The sequence below is a fragment of the Heterocephalus glaber genome, unplaced genomic scaffold (assembly GCF_053883595.1).
Source record: "Heterocephalus glaber isolate CG9 unplaced genomic scaffold, H.glaber_assembly_v1.0 deba00001497, whole genome shotgun sequence".
NCBI classification, from domain to species: Eukaryota; Metazoa; Chordata; class Mammalia; order Rodentia; family Bathyergidae; genus Heterocephalus; species Heterocephalus glaber.
Window position 1 is genome coordinate 43,805,086 of NW_028258320.1, and position 16,489 is coordinate 43,821,574.

A 16,489-nucleotide genomic window follows, 5' to 3' on the forward strand; every position below is an offset into this window, starting at 1 on the left:
TCTACACATAGGCATATAATAGGATTCCAGAAATCCAACAGAAGAACAAAATTCTACAAGCAGTGAGAGAAAAGAAACAAATTGCATACAAAGGAAAGCCCATCAGAATCACAGCAGACTTCTCAATGCAAACCCTCAAGGCAAGAAGAGCTTGGAGTGATGTATTTCAAGCCCTAAAGGAAAACAGCCTCCAACCCAGACCGATGTACCCTGCAAAACTATCTTTCAAAATTGATGGACAAATAAGATACTTTCATGATAAACAGCACCTCAGGAACTTCCTGAATACCAAACCAGCACTCCAAAAAATAGACAATACCCTGGGGAAAGACAATGAGGATCACAACCCCAGGAAACCAGCAGAATGAATCCATTGGACGTGACAAATTAAAAGCCAAGGGGGAGAATCCAACAAAAAGGAAAAGTCATCACAAGGCTTTTAAAACTTTTAACTTCATCTCACTAATGAGTGTATAATTCAATCTTGTTATTGTACTGATTAGTGTTTTTCTGATTCTAGATTTGCACACCTTTCCTTGTGCTCTACTGGCTATCATCTTATGTCTACATTTTAATTGGGTTGTCTATTAATGAGCTCTAAGAATTCTTTATATATTCTGTTCATAGGTTATATGCATTGTAAATATGGTCTGTTTAAGGACTACTTTTCACTTTAACGGTGTCATTTAAAGTTCTAAATTTTGATGGACCCTCTTTTATCAGTTTTTTTCTTTTATACATCATGTCTTTTGTGTACTAGGCAGTTGTTGCCTACCCTGAATTCATAAATATTTTCCCTTATAATTTCTTCTTAAAGTTTTATACTTTTAGGCTTTCATATTTAGGTTCATAGATCGCTTCAAGTTATTTTTATGTGTGGAAATAAAGGGTTGAGGTTAATTTTTTATATACAGATACCAGGTGTTCTAGTGCCATTTGCTGGAAACACTATCTCTTCCTGGGCTCTTGAATTGAGTTTATACTCTATAAAATGCTAAAGTAAAATAATCTTTCAAAACTCAGTGGACCATATGTGTATGGTTCTATTTGTAGATTCTCTGTTTTATTCAAACGACCTATATGTCTTTCCTTACACCAACACTGCCTTAATTACTGTAGCTTTAGAAGAAGTGTGTAAATTAGGTACTAAACGTCTTCCAACGCTGTTTTTGTTTGTTGTTTTTTTTTAACTTTTCTAGGTCCTTTGTACTCCTACATAACTTTTAAATTTCAATATCCAATTCTTCATTTCTAGCAAGTATACACAGACCTGAATTTTTATATATACCTTGTGTTTTCTAATCCTGCTAAATTCAAATACAAGTTCTAGGGGCTCCTAGAGATTTCTTAGTATTTTCTCTGTGGATGATCATTTCATCTACATATAAAGATTTTGCTTCTACCTTGCCAATCCTATCCTAATTGTGTCATTTTATTGCCAGACTATTTTGGTGGGGACTAGGTTTCAAAGTTTAATGGACAGATAAAGAGTAAGCATATCTGCCCTTGTTCCCCACCTTAAGGAGAAAGTATTGTATCTTCTCCATTTATATAAGGCATTCTCGCTGGAAGTATGGAGTACATGTCTTTAATCTGATGAGAAGGTTCTGTTCTACTCCTAGTCTCCTGATAGCTTTTACCATGAACAGCTGTAGAATTTAGTCCAACACTTTTTCTCCAACTAGTGACAGGATCATATGGCTTTTTCCTTTCCTCTGTTTAAATGATGACTTTTGGGGGTGGATCTTCCAATGCTGAACCAACACTGCCATCCCTATAACAAAACCACTTTCTACATACTGCCAGACCTGACTTCTAATGTTTTGTTAAACAAATTTCTATCTATGTTTATACTTTTTTCTTCTATTATCTTTATCCAGTTTTAGGATTAGCACAATGTTGATTTCCTAAAATGAGGGGAGAAGTGTTCCTTCATTTTTCTGCTCTAAGTGTTTGATATAATATATCAGTTAAAATGTATATGAGCCTGCTGTTGTCATACAGGTAGGTTTTTAAGCTAGGAATATACTTTCTTTAATAGGTGCTATTCAAATTTTATATTTCCTCCAGAGTTAGCTTCATTAATTTGACTTCCAAGGTACTTCTTAGAAGTTGTCAAATTTATTTCAAAACAGATTTTTGTAGTATGCTTCCTGTATCCTTTTAAATTCTGTAAAATCTTTGGTAATGTCTCTTAGATCTTGATATTGTAATTCAAAAAATGTATAATTGATATTGTATAACAGGAAGAAAAGGTCTAATGGAGCAGGGGAATTGGGAGGGGTTGGGGAAAAGAAAAAACGGAAAAGAAAAAATATGAGAAAAGGAAAAAAATGGAAACAGAGTCTTTGTAAATAGGGAAGGGTTGAAGGGGTGAAGGGAGGGCAAGGGAGGGGAAAAAAATAAGAACCAAGATACTCATGTAATGGTAGAAGATCCCAATGATGAATGTAACTGTATTTTATACCTAGAATGTACCAATAAACTTAATGGGAAAAAATAATAATAAAAAATTTAAAAGTGGGCATGAATCATTTAGCAATATTTAGCATACAAGTATTTAACTTTGAGACTCCTCTGACCTCTTGGGCTTGCTGACAATGCCAAACTAGAAGGTATGTGAATACTGTTTTTTTTCTCACAATACTTCTGACTCCAAATGTGTAAAAGTTTTCCACACCAACACACAATTCTCCAACTTTCCCAACACCAGTACCCTATAATTCAAATTTTCCACTTTAACTGGAATTCAGGTCAGACCCAACACAGAAGGGTTCAATCTCATAAGACTACCCCTACTCAGACCCCACTCACAAGTCCTGACCACGTGGTATTTTTGACCAAATTGACTACAAATTGGAAGTTCCCGTGAGCCCTTCCTCAGTGGCATAATATTCTATAATGGCTCTTGTAACTCAAAGAAACACATTTATCAGTTTATTATAAAGGATATGAATGAACAACTAGATGAAGAGGTGCATAAGACAAGGTACAGCAGGAGACACAGCTTACATGCCCTCTCTGGTGTAACACCTTCCCAGCAACTGCCTGTGTTCATCCTCCCAGAAGTTCTGTGAGCCCCATGGTTTTGGAATTTTTACCTAGGCATTTTTACATAAGCATACTAAGTTTTGACTCACTCTTCAGCCCTTCTTCCCTCCCAACAGGATGTTCCAAGATTTTAATCATGGCTTGGCCCTTCCGGTGACCATCAGCCTTCAACCCCAAATTATCCAGGAGCCCACCAAGAGTCACCTCATTAAAATAAAATACTCCTGGGCTGGGGAGTTAGCTCAGTGGTTTCGCTGCTTGCCGTGCAAGTGCAAGGACCTGAGTTCGATCCCTGGTATAAAAATAAATAAATAAAAATGAAAATAAAATACTCCTACTATCAAGAAATTCAAGGGATTTAGGAATTTTGTATCATGATCAGGGATCAAAGACCAAATGTTAGGACAAAAGATACTCATAGCATTTCTATTATCAGGAAATTATATGTATATTTGTGTATGTATGCATGTGTTTTTTATTGTGTTAAGCATATCAGAAGTACATGGAAGAACTGAAGAGTTAATAACAGTGATGTTTTGTTCCTTTTATTGGGAGCAGGCTTTTTAAAATTAGGAAATATGTGTGCCTCGCAAGCTCAAGGACCCAATTTCAATCCACGGTACCAAAAAAAAAAAAACCAAACAAACAAAATGAAATTAGGAAATATGTTGCTACAGTGTATGGCAAGATGATACATGGACATTTCTTTTAATATGAATAAGTAAGGTATCACATGAAATTTTAAAAAAATTTATTATGGTGGGCACCACACCAGAGGATTCAAATTGCAGGCTATATAAATAAAGCAAAATTTTCCATAGCCTGAAATGGTTTGATGTATGAGGAAGTCTCCCTATCTAGCCTCTAAAATGAAAGGTTCCAAAATTCCTTCACCGTTTTGAAATGATGAATTAGTAATGAAGATAAAATGACTATTGAGAGGTGAATATGTAGTAAACATTTACATGCATTTTCTCATTTTACTGCCCGCATCATCTCTGGGACAGAGCTGTCTAGAACATGCCCAGGGTCTTCTGTAGGTCAGTGGCTGAGCTTGGCTTGGCCCCAAGTCTGTGAGGCTGCTGAGGCCTCATTCCCCACCTAGGTGTAACTTGCCATTTCACTGTTTCCTTCTCTGAGGAGCTGGCCCAGAGGACCGCACAGCACCTAATATCTAGCCACACCAAAGGAGGAAGATAGGGAGGTGGAGAGGGAGAGCTGTAGGTTAGGAGTCAGGGGCCATGAGTTCTGGAACAGCTGCTACAGGTCTGTGACCTGGGGCCTCTCAGAGGCATGGTTTTCTGATCTGCAGTGTAAGAAAAGTTTGTCCCAATTATCCATCTTTTTCTTTCTATTTCTTCTTGAGCCTGAGACTTGCTTCATTCACCTACCACTGAAAAATCTTTGGTTGTCAGTTTATATACAGACCAAAGGGAAGAAAACCTCTAAGTTATGCAGCTGGTGATTTCAGGGGCTGGGCTTTGATGTTAGACTGATGTAGCACTGGTTCCATTCTCGATCTCAGAGTGGTGTTGAGCAAGTCCCTAACCTGTGTCCCCAGCTGCTAATAGGAATATTAAGAGCAAGGAGTGGTTTGCTATCTGCATAGTGGTTGTGAGGACTGAGTGAGTTCTGGAGAGAGCTCAGTGCAATTCCTGTTATATAGTAAGTACTGAGGTAGTTATATATTATTCAATAATAATTTACTTATGATTATCATGGATTGTTATGATTATAAAATAGAGAAGCAGAATCCCTTGGCTCTGTTGGGTGGGATCCTGGAGCTCTGGTGGCCTGGTTGGGTTCAGTTCTAAAACTATCAATATCTGTAAGGCCCACCATCTCTCAGTACTATCTGCTGAGTAAGAGGACATCAGATTGTCACCAGTAATATTTCAGCATCCTACCCACCCTCACCCCATCCCAGTTAACTTTGAATCAGAAATGTCATTCATTACAGGACACAGTGTGAATGCAGGACATTATTACACCTTGCTATATGAGTTTTGGCTCAATTGAGTTTTTGCTTTTTAACCAGTGTAACCAGAAATAGATAAATTATCAGTGAGAGGTACTGATAAGACAATTAGTGTACTATAGAAAAGAAAAAATGAGAAAATTCTACACCATAGAAATTTCTTAATGTGAGTAGGGTATTTTCCCTCTTTCAGTGTTACTACGTAAACATAAAAATATGTTTACAAGTTTATCACAGTGTCATGAATAAAAATTATAAATACAACATGGTAAAAATTAAAAATATAACATGGAGTACCAAAGAACCATTAAAAATCAATTTTTTTTTGGTACCAGGGATTGAACTCAGGACCTTGCATTTTCAAGGCAGGCAGCAGTAAAAATCAAATATAATAAGACCAGTACTAGAGTTGAAGACATATGTGCCGTATTTTTATTGTTATTGTTGTTGTTAGAAAAATTTTGTGTTCTCTAATCCTAATTTTATAAATGGTATATGTATTTATTGGAAAAATACAAAATGCTACAACAAAAAATATTTGCAGAGATTTTCTATATGTGTGGGATTATTTTTTTTATTATTATAATTTTTATTTATTTATTTTTTGGTACAGGGGATCGAATTCAGGATCTTGCACTTGCTAGGCAGACAGCAGCACCACTGAGCTAAATCCCCAGCCCCTGTAATTTTTAGTTTTTATATTTCTACATGGAAATATGTTTCACCATGTTTATGGTGAACACATATTTCTTTGGAAAGCAGGGTGCAAAAGTTATGTCTTATTAATGAGAATTCTATTTTATTCTTTTGCTTTTTGCTCTGAAACTCTTTAGACCAGTAGAGATTTTCATCTGAACAAGTCTTAACTTCAGTCTAGACATATTGCTTTTTTTTTTTTTAAGGTACTGGCTTAGAAATAATATGCTTCATTTCTTTTGTGAACTTATCTTTTTCTGTGTGAGGTTGAGGACTAGCCAGACACAGTTGCTACACGATTGATTTTTGTTATTCCTAAAACCAATAATAGATAATGAGAAAAGATCATAAATTAACTAAAAATTTTCCAAGCCCATCACTACCCTGTTGAAAGCAATTTTCAGCTCTGTCTGAGATTTAGTGTTTCTAAGCTAACTCTGAATCTTTTATAGAAAGAAATCGATGTCCTTCTCTCTGTGTATTATTTTATATAAATGGAAGTGCATCATTAAATGTGCAGTTGAGAATCTAATGCTTAACTTTCAAAACAGACTGTACAAAATTTAATCAGAACTAATCCATTTTCAAAGAAAGAGCAGATACAAGAAGTTTTTTGTTTTCTTGCCTAATTATAGCTTGAAGTATTTCTCAAAGCTGATATTTCAATATTTGTTGGAAAAATATATGGACAGCTGAAAAGCTAGAACAGCTTTTTGATAATGAGAAGGTTGAGGCTTTGTTCTATCAGTGAAGTTTTCAGATACTGTTTTTAAAATACTGTTATATGTGTATTATAAAAAAGTAAAGCAGAGCTGCATAATAAATAAACACTTTTTAGTTTGGTACCTACTGGACAAATATAGACCTACATTTATGAAATTATTTCCCCCAATAGGATCATATTCTGTTATTCTCAATTTGCATATTTTAAACTTATTGTGAAAAAAATTCAATTTCAGTACTGATAAATTTACTTCACTTTGTCTGTATTTTTGCAAAAATTTCAGTTGAATAAAATTCTAGAAGTAGAATTGCTAGGGAAAGAGTGTGCAGCATGTTTGCAATTCTGTTTTGCATCCCAAGAAAGCTACACTCAGTTTGTTCCCATCCACAGAGTGGGAATGAACAATGACGTTTCAGAAGCAGAGCCTTGTGGCAGGTACTCTCTGGTTTTGATAGGATATCATTTAAAGTCATGAGCAGAAGGTTGCTTGGATACTTTGGGGAGAAAGTGCCTTCTAAACTGAGATTCCTGTAAGGTATAAATAATCGTACCTAACTCTCCATCCTCAAACCCTACCAGAAAAGGTTTTGTGTGTGTGTGTGTGTGTGTGTGTGCGTGCGTGTGTGTGTGAAACAAACTCATTGGGAAGTTGAGGGACTGTGTCTCTGAAGAAGATCCCTCAAAAGGCTAAGTGTAGTGGAGGGCAGAACCTTGAAATGAGAATGAGATTTAAATTTCAGCTCCATGTCTTAGTAGCAAGATGTCTTTAAGCAGTTTGCTCAACATTTCTGACCTGTGTTTTATTGTGTAAAGAATGGGGATAAACCAGACATTGTGGCTCACACTTGTAATCTCAGCACTGAGGGAGGCTGAGACAAGAGGTTCTCAAGCTCAAGCCCAGCCAGGGCAACTTAATGAGAGCCTTTCTCAAAATAAAGAATAAAAAAAGAGCTGGGGATGTAATTACGCAAAGACGCCAGTACCACAAAAAGAAGGGAGGTTAATCACACCCACCGTATAAGATTCTTTATGAATATTAAATGTATTACTTAATGCAAAGAACTAATAAATAGTGAAGAGTAAGAGGAAGGTAACTAGCTATTGTTATGATGTTAGAAAAGTATCAGGTGACCAAGTCAGGAGCATCCTGGTGAGTTAAATTGTGAGTAGCTTTGCAGAAAAGTTTGAGGAGATTGCTGCTGTTTAAATTAATATATACTGTGTAACATTACACCTTCCCTACACACATTTTGAAGCCCTCTTCTGGTCTTCACTATAGCACTTTTATCATTTTCCAATGTGCATCATTTCTCATTTGTTATGTTCACCATTTATTTGTATGCTGTCCTAGGGTGTCTTATGTGAATAGGGGTCTTGTTCACTGAATCCTAAATTCAGTGTAACTTGAAACAGGGCCTGGCACATAGTAGGCACTTGATAAATGAATGGATAATTTTATAGCATTTAGCATTTCATAAACCCATTCAAACATGCTGGCAGATACTGCATAATATGGCTGGAGCCTGGGTACTGAGCATGCCCAAGATAGCTCATGCTCAGTTTAGGGTAACATTGAGTACTAGGCCAGGAGCCAGAAGAACCTCTATGAGAAGAAAATTCTCTGTGAGCTTTCTCCAGTTCCAGGGATTGACCACTCACAGGCTGGATTCATGAGCAAGTCACATAACAACTTAACTAAAGCTTTATAAAAAGTAAGAATAACAATGCTTACCTGTGATAGGAACAATGACTCCCCCACATTATGCAGAGATTATATAAGATTACTTTGTAAAATCTAGAGGTTCATTATGAAAAAGTAAGAAAGACCAAGTGCCGTAACTTTTAATGGGGACCAAAAAAAAGCAAAAAGAAATAAATAGGAAGTGGCAATGGTAGGTTTTAGCCCAACCTGAAGACTCTTGGGTGGGATAAGGCTCTGAACAAGTTTGCTTGCTTGCTTGTTCTTTCTTTCTTTCTTCTTTTTTTCTTTCCTTGTCTTTATTTTTTCTCTGTCTCTCTCTCCTCTGTCTCTATCTCCTTCCTTCCTTCCTTCCTTCCTTCCTTCCTTCCTTTCCCGTGCTGGGGATCCAACCCAGACTCTCATGCTGGACAAGCCATTTACCACTAAGCCACAGAGGATTGTTTTTTAAGTGCTAACTGAGAAGGGTAGAGGATTCTGCAAGAGCATTAAGTGAACAATTACTAAGGAAAAATACTCATCAAGTGTAGAAGATTATACCTAGCCCTACCCAGGTTAATTCTGGGTTGTGCACTTGATGGACAGTCCCTGGGAATGGCAGCTTATCAACAAGGTCAGGTATGGTGATCGCCAGAGAGAAAGGAAAGCAAGAGAGCTCTGGTGAGGATACTCCAGCTACTTAAAGAAGCATCCTCAAAAGATGACTTGGCCTGGGATTTTCATCCTTCAAGATGAGGTGATGCCTAGATCAGACCTAAAATCTGGGAGGCATAGCTGCCTTTATTCCTTTATGAGCCACACCTGTTCACGAGTGCTTTCTGGAAAATGAAGCTTTCTTCCTGTTTTTTTTAAGTCATGCCCCATCTCTCTTAATATGGGCTTCAGCATGAGGAATAACTTACAATTTCCTAAATAAGCCATGGTGCCTCTTACCCTTAGATCTTAGGATTCTTACAACATGGAAGACTAAACCTCTTGGACCCACCAATTTTACAAATTCTGTAGGCGCCCATTTTTCCCTCTGGGAATCACAAAGTGTGATGAGAAACTTTTTGAAGAGACTGGGCTTCCTAAGTAAATGATATAGAGACAACAAGGTTGAAAAGGGTACTATGTGATATCATATTCCCTTGTGGGAATATATATATGATACAGTAATTCCCTTGTGGGAATCATTAGAGGCTTGAAAAGTCCTGGAGTTAAAACCCTGCTTAGCTTTGTTTAACCAGTTATTAACTAAGGGAACCACACTTTGCATAAATTCAGTGTAACACACTGATGTGGCTTGTGGAGGGGAAGGAAGAAATAAAGAGAGCTCAGAGAGGATGAAAGAAAGGGCAGAATACAACAGCTGCTAATAGTGTGGGACTTGGGAGATAGTTATATCCTAAGAAAAATTTTGAATATTTCTTTATGGTGCATGGTATAATATCCCCAAGAAACCTTGCTTTAAGGAAACTTGTATTAAAGGACTACATCTGTTTCAAATTTTGATTTGTGTTCCTTTGAATGTGATGTTATGCTTATACTGAAACACATGGGTCACTGGGTTCACTAGATTACACCAACCAGGCTTCTCTTTCATATTTTTATTCAATTTTTTAAAAAGATATCTGATTACCATTTTCTACGGGTCAATACATTTGTCATTCACTAACAACATGTGATTCATATCTCAAGATATATTACCATTTTTATCACTTCTCAGCCTTTTGGCTAAGATCAAGTGTATTACCATTTCTAATATATTGTCTTAACATTATTTACATACTTTATTATATTATCTCTTCTCATAGATAAGTTGCTATTTCTTAAGATTTGGGAGTTATTTTTATTTTTTGTAGAGTACTATATTTTGAAATCGTATCTTCTAAAGTCAGTAACATCAGGAAAGAGCTCGAGCTCTGGGTAATTCCACTTTATGTAAATTATCAGTATCCCAAGCCGGGCATGGTGCCTCATACCTGTAATCCCAGCGCTCTGGAGGCTGAGGCAGGAGGATCTTCACAGTCCGAGGCCAGCCTCAGCTACCTAGTGAGTTCAGGCCCAGCCTGAACTACAGAGGGAGACCCTGCCTGAAAAAACAAAAAACAAAAACTTATCAGTATCCCAAAAATGCAGTCTGCTTTTGACATCAGGCCATATTCTGATTCAATTTTCAGCAAAACGTGTTACTTTCTAAATTATTCAGCAAGCTGGAGAGTGAAGCTGGTTAGATTTGGGGATCTGCCTTATTATTTAACTGCCTTATTACTTTAACTTTTTTGAACATGAGTCTAGTGAGAACCAAATATAATTTAAGAGTTCCCACTTTCTGCTTCAGTAGATTTTTGGTAGTTTGGTCCAAAAGATGGGTAAAATGCTTAGAATAAATTCCTCCTTTACCCCCTTTCCTTTCCCAGTTAAAGAGCACTGATCACTTGGATACTATGGATTTTATAGTGAGAAAAAAGAGAACATTTTACTTTCAATGTGTTTAAACAAGTCCAAATTTGCATCAGTGGGGCGTAATGTTGCTCAAATTTTTTTTCTTAATTTTATTGCAACATTTTAGGTATATAATATAATGACATTCATCACTGGAAATTTGCACCTTTACATAATCTCTCTTGGTTCTTATTTTTCCCCCTTCCCCTGCCCTCCCTATTTACAAAGACTTTGTTTCCATTTTTTCTTTTTCTCATATTAATTCCATTCCCTTCTTTCTTTTCCCTTGCCCCTCCCATTTCCCCTTCCCCTTTGCCCCTTTTCTTCCTATTTCACATTATCTAGTATACCTTTTAGTCCTTATTTACACTTTCAGTTTTTTACACTAGAGAAATTATTCGATATTTACACAGGTGTGTCCTATTTATTTCACTTCAGAGTATCGCCTCAATGTGCCTCCACTTAGCTATAAATGTCTCTAACTTCTCATTCTTTATGGCTGAGTAGTACTCCATTTTATTTTTTTTTAAACACATTTCTTTATCCAGTCTCCAGTTGATGGGCATTTGGTCTGCTTCCAAGTTTTAGCTATTACAAATTGTGCTGCTATCAACATGGGTGCACATATATCTCTGTGGTATGATTCTTTTAATTCTTTGGGGAAGATCCCCAGCAGTGGAATAGCGGGGTCAAATGGGATTTCCAGTCCTAGTTCTTTGAGGTATCTCCATACTGATTTTCACAGTGCTTGCACCAGTCTACACTCCCACCAGCAGTGGAGCAGTGTTTCTCTTTTCCCACAGCCCGGCCAGCTTTTGTTACTGGTTGACTTCATGATAGCAGCCATTCTTTCCAGGGTGAGGTGGAAACTCAGCGTTGTTTTCATTCGCATCTCTCGAATGACCAGTGATGTTAAACATTTTTTCATATGTTTAATTTCTATTTCTATTTCTTTGTCTGACAAATGCCTGTTCATTTCAGATGCCCATTTTTGGATTGGGTCTTTAAACTTGGGAAGACTGATTTTTTTTAAGTTCTTTATATATTCTAGATAGTAGATCTATGTCTGAGGAATAGCAGGTAAAAAATTTTTCCCACATTGTGGGTTGTCTCTTCACACTGCTGGTGGTTTCTCTTGCTGTGCAGAAGCTTTTTAGTAAGAAGAGATCCCACTTGTTGATTGTGCTAGTTCATGGGCAACTGAGGTTTTGTTCATAAAATCTTTTCCTACACCAATGTCTTCAAGAGTTCTACCTAACCTCTGTTCCACCTGGTTCAGTGTTTCTGTATTAATATTTAGATCTCTAATCCATTTCAATTTTAGTTTAGTGCACCGTGAGAGATAGAGGTCTAGCTTTAATCTTTGACAAGTTGAAACCAAATTTTTCCAACACCGTTTATTAAAGAGGCTATCTTTCTTCCAGTGAGGGTGTTTGGCACCTTTGTCAAAGATGAGGGGGCTGAATATGTCTGGAGTTGTTTCTGCATCTTCTAATCTGTTCCACTGGTCCTCAGGTCTGTTTCTTTGCCAGTACCATGCTGTTTTTATCACAGTAGCTTTGTAGTATAGTTGCAGGTTGGGGATCGTGATACCCCCTGCCATGTCTCTGTTACCTAGAATTGCTTTTGCTATTCTGGGTCTCTTCTTGTTCCAAATGAATTTTTGGAAGGCTTTCTCAAGATCCATGAAGTATGCTGCTGGGATCTCAATTGGGATTGCATTGAATCTGTATAGCAGTTTTGGAAGTATGGCCATTTTCATTACGTTGATCCTTCCTACCCAGGAGCAAGGGATGTCTTTCCATTTTCTGACATCATCTTCAATCTCTCTTTTCAAAGTGGTATAGTTTTCAGAGAAGAGGTCTTTGATTTCTTTTGTTAGGTTGATTCCTAGGTATTTCAGTTTTTTGGATGCTATTGTGAAAGGAATTGTTTGCCCTATTTCTGTCTCGGTGAGTCTGTTGTTTATATAGAGAAAAGCTATTGAGTTTTGTGTGTTGACCTTGTATCCAGCTACTTTACTGAATTTGATTATTAAGTCTAGAAGACTTTTGGTGGAGTTCTTCAGGTCTTCTATGTATAGAGTATCATGTCATCTGTAAATAATGACAATTTGACTTCTTCATTTCCTATCTTTCTTCCTTATATTTCTTTCTCTTGTCTAATTGCCATGGCTAATGTTTCCAGAACTATATTGAACAAGAGTGGTGATAGTGGACATCCTTGTCTTGTTCCTGATTTTAGTGTGAAGGATTTCGGTTTTTGACCATTTAGTATGATATTGGCTATTGGTTTTTCATAGATGGCTTCTATCAGTTTGAGGTAGAGACCATCGATTCCAATTTTTTGTAGGGTTTTTATCATAAATGCATGTTGGATTTTGCCAAATGCTTTTTCTGCATCTATGGAGATAATCATATGGTTTTTGTCCTTGGCTCTATTGATATAGTGTATTACATTGATTGATTTGCGTATGTTGAACCATCCCTGTATCCCTGGGATGAATCCCACTTGATCAGGATGTATGATCTTCTTGATGATCTTCTACTTTCTATTTGCCAGTATCTAATTAAGGATTTTTGCGTCTATGTTCATTAGTAAGATTGGCCTCTAGTTCTCTTTTTCAGTTGGGTCTTTCTCTGCTTTGGGGATCAAGGTGATGCTTGCTTCTAGGAATGAATTCAGGAGTATTGTCTCCCTTTCAGTTTCATTGAAGAATTTAAACAGTAGTGGCAGTAGTTTCTCCCTAAATGTCTTATAGAAATCGGCAGTGAAGCCATCAGGACCCAGGCTTTTCTTAGTTGGTAAGATTTAAATTACATTTTCAATTTCATTGATTGCTATTGGGTCATTTAAAATTTTTAGGTCTTCTTCGTTCAACTTTGGTAATTCATATGTATCTAGGAATCTGTGCATTTCTTCTGTGTTTACCATCTTATTAGCATATAGGTTCTTGAAGTAGGTGTTGATGATCGTCTGGATTTCTGCTGGGTCCATTATAATGTCATCCTTTTCATTCCTCATTGCATAGATTTGGGCCTTTGCTTTCCTTTTTCTCATAAGGTTGGCTAAGGATTTGTCAATTTTGTTTATTCTTTCGAAGAACGAACTCTTAGCTTCATTGACTTTTTGTATCATTCTCTTAGTCTACATTGCATTGATTTCTCCTCTGATCTTTATAATTTCCTCCCTTGTGTGAACCTTGGGTTTGTCCTGCTCTTCTTTTTCTAGAAGCTTGAGGTTCAGCATCAGGTTGTTTAATTGGCCTCGTTCTGTTTTCCTGATATGAGTATTCACTGCTATGGATTTCTCTAGTAAGACTGCTTTCATTGTATCCCATAAATTCCGATATGTTGTATTGTCATTGTTATTTAATTGTAGGAACTGTCTGATTTCTTTTTTAATTTCCTCTGTGACCCATTGGTTATTCAGAAATGTGTCGTTCAATTTCCATGTGTTTTTGAAATTTTTGCAGTTCCTTTTGCTATTGATCTCCAATTTCATCACACTATGATCTGATAATATACAGGGGATAACTTGAGTTCCTTTGCACTTACTTAAACGTGTTCTATGAGTGAGTATATGGTCTATTTTGGAGAATGACCTGTGTGCAGCTGAAACGAATGTGTATTCTGATTTTGTGGGGTGGAAGACTCTGTAAACATCTGTTAAGTTCATTTGTTCAAGAGTTCGATTGAGTTCTAGTATTTCATTACTTATTTTTTGTCTAGTGATCTATCTATTTGTGACAGTGGGGTGTTGAGGTCCCCCACTACAATTGTATTAGTGCATATATGACTTTTCATGTCCGTTAGTATTTGTTTTATATAGTTGGGTGCACTAGTGTTTGGTGCATAGATATTTATGAGTGTCATCTCTTCCTCTTGGATTGTTCCCTTTATAAGGATGTAGTGTTCTTGTCCCTCTTAATCAATGTTGGTTTAAAATCCACTTGATCTGCAAAAACGATAACTACTGCTTTTTTTCAGGTTCCTGTCGCATGGAGTATTGTTTTCCTCCCTTAAACTTTCAGTCTATGAGTTTTTTTTTAATTAAGTGTGTTTCTTGTATGTGGCATATTTTTGGGTCTTGCTTCTTGACCCATTCTGCCAGTCTATTTCTTTTGATTGGTGAATTGAGACCATTAACATTGATGGTTATAACCGATATGTATTGACTTATCATTGTCATGACTTTTTCTTTGTTTTGGATTTTCCCCCTTTTTTAAAAATTTATTGTCATGCCCAATGGATTCATTCTGCTGGACTTCCTGGGATTGTGATCCTCGTTGTCTTTTCCTAGGATATCGTCTAAAATTTTTTGGTATGCTGGTTTGGTATTCATGAAATTCTTAAGGTGCTCTTTGTCATGAAAATATCTTATTTCTCCATCCATTTTGAAAGATAGTTTTGCAGGGTACATCAATCTGGTTTGGAGGTTGTTTTCCTTTAGGGCTTGAAATACATCACTCCAAGCTTTTCTTACCTTGAGGGTTTGTGTTGAGAAGTCTGCTGTGATTCTGATGGGCTTTCCTTTGTATTTGATTGCTTCTTTTCTCTAACTGCTTATAGAATTTTTTTCTTCTGTCGGGTTTCTGGAATCTTAATAATTATATGCCTGTGTGTAGATTTTTTTGATCAAGGCTAGTTGGAGTCCTATATGCCTCTGTATCTGTATGTCAAGTTCTTTTCCCCTGCTTGGGAAGTTTTCTGCCATCACTTCTGTGAACAGTTTTTTTTTTAATGTCATCTGCACTCTCTCCTGTTTCTTCACTGACTTGGATCAGTCTTACGTTATTCTTCTTTGCATCGTCTAGCAGCTGCTGGATTGATTTCTCATGGTCCTTACTATTGTAAAGAAATTTTTCTTTTCCTGGTCACTAATTGCAATCTTATCTTCTATGTCTGAAATTGTGTCCTCACATTGGCTCATTCTGCTGTGTAGACTTTCAATGGAGTTTTTGATCTCCTGGAAATCTGTTTGCATGTGTTTTATGGATTCTGTTTCTTTCCTACTTTGGGATTCCATCATGTTCCTTAGCTCCTCTATTTTTTTATCTGTGTCCTGTGTAGATTTATTAATCATGTCTTGCCCTATGGGCACAATCTCTCCTGTTATCTGAGAAATTATTTCTGATTTCATATTTTCCAGATCCTCTTTTGTTGCTAGTTCAGGGAGTCCAGGTGGTTGAGTATCAGAGTGTTCCATTTCCTTTCCCTTTGAGGTTGCTTTAGGTGATCTGGAAGTCTGGTTTTGAGACTTGTTTACGTGTCTTCTCTTTTCAAGGGGGAGAGGTGTGATGCTGGTGCCATCATGGTTCACCTCCTCTGAGCTGGTGGCTGTCATACAGTGGCCTGGAAGGCTCCTCCTAGGGGCTGGGGGTGGCTTTGCTTGTGTGTCTCAAATTTGTGATAATTTGCTCAAATTTTAATGCTTTCTCTTCAAAATTCTTTTTGGACTGTAGTGAAAGCATTCCTTAGAAAGGGAGTAGCTCAATTATTCAGTAAATATCAAGAACATTTCTTTTCTGATATTTCAGAGACAGTTGGGCTGCTTAGGTTAGGATGACTTGAGCAGAAAAAGAGCCCAGACCATTCACAGAGATGCCACATCAACGCAGTGGTTGCTGTGGTTTTGATAGTGGGGAAATAGGGAGGACACATTCAGGAATGGTGGCTTCAGAGCTTATTAACTTGGAAACTGGGCCATTTGGAGTGATAGTTCCAAATATTTCAGCAATGGAGATACAAAAAGATATCTAGGAATATTGAGGTCTGAGTGTTAAGAAAGTCCTTCTATAAACTTTCTGTTTCCTGGTGTCCAGGTTGAAGACAGGTAGGTGGCAGACAGGTTTTATTTTAGCATTGTAAGCATTGTAAGCAAAGGCATTGTAAGCAAAGCAGGGATGTAAGGA

The 16,489-nt window shown here is 37.0% G+C and overlaps 1 protein-coding gene and 1 pseudogene across 1 annotated transcript in view; both read left to right on the forward strand.

Annotated features, from left to right (window-relative positions):
* Plce1 (phospholipase C epsilon 1) overlaps positions 1 to 16,489 on the forward strand; it is a 376,383-nt gene that overhangs the window by 200,426 nt on the left and 159,468 nt on the right.
* Positions 9,845 to 9,924, forward strand: LOC147825663 (U2 spliceosomal RNA; annotated as a pseudogene).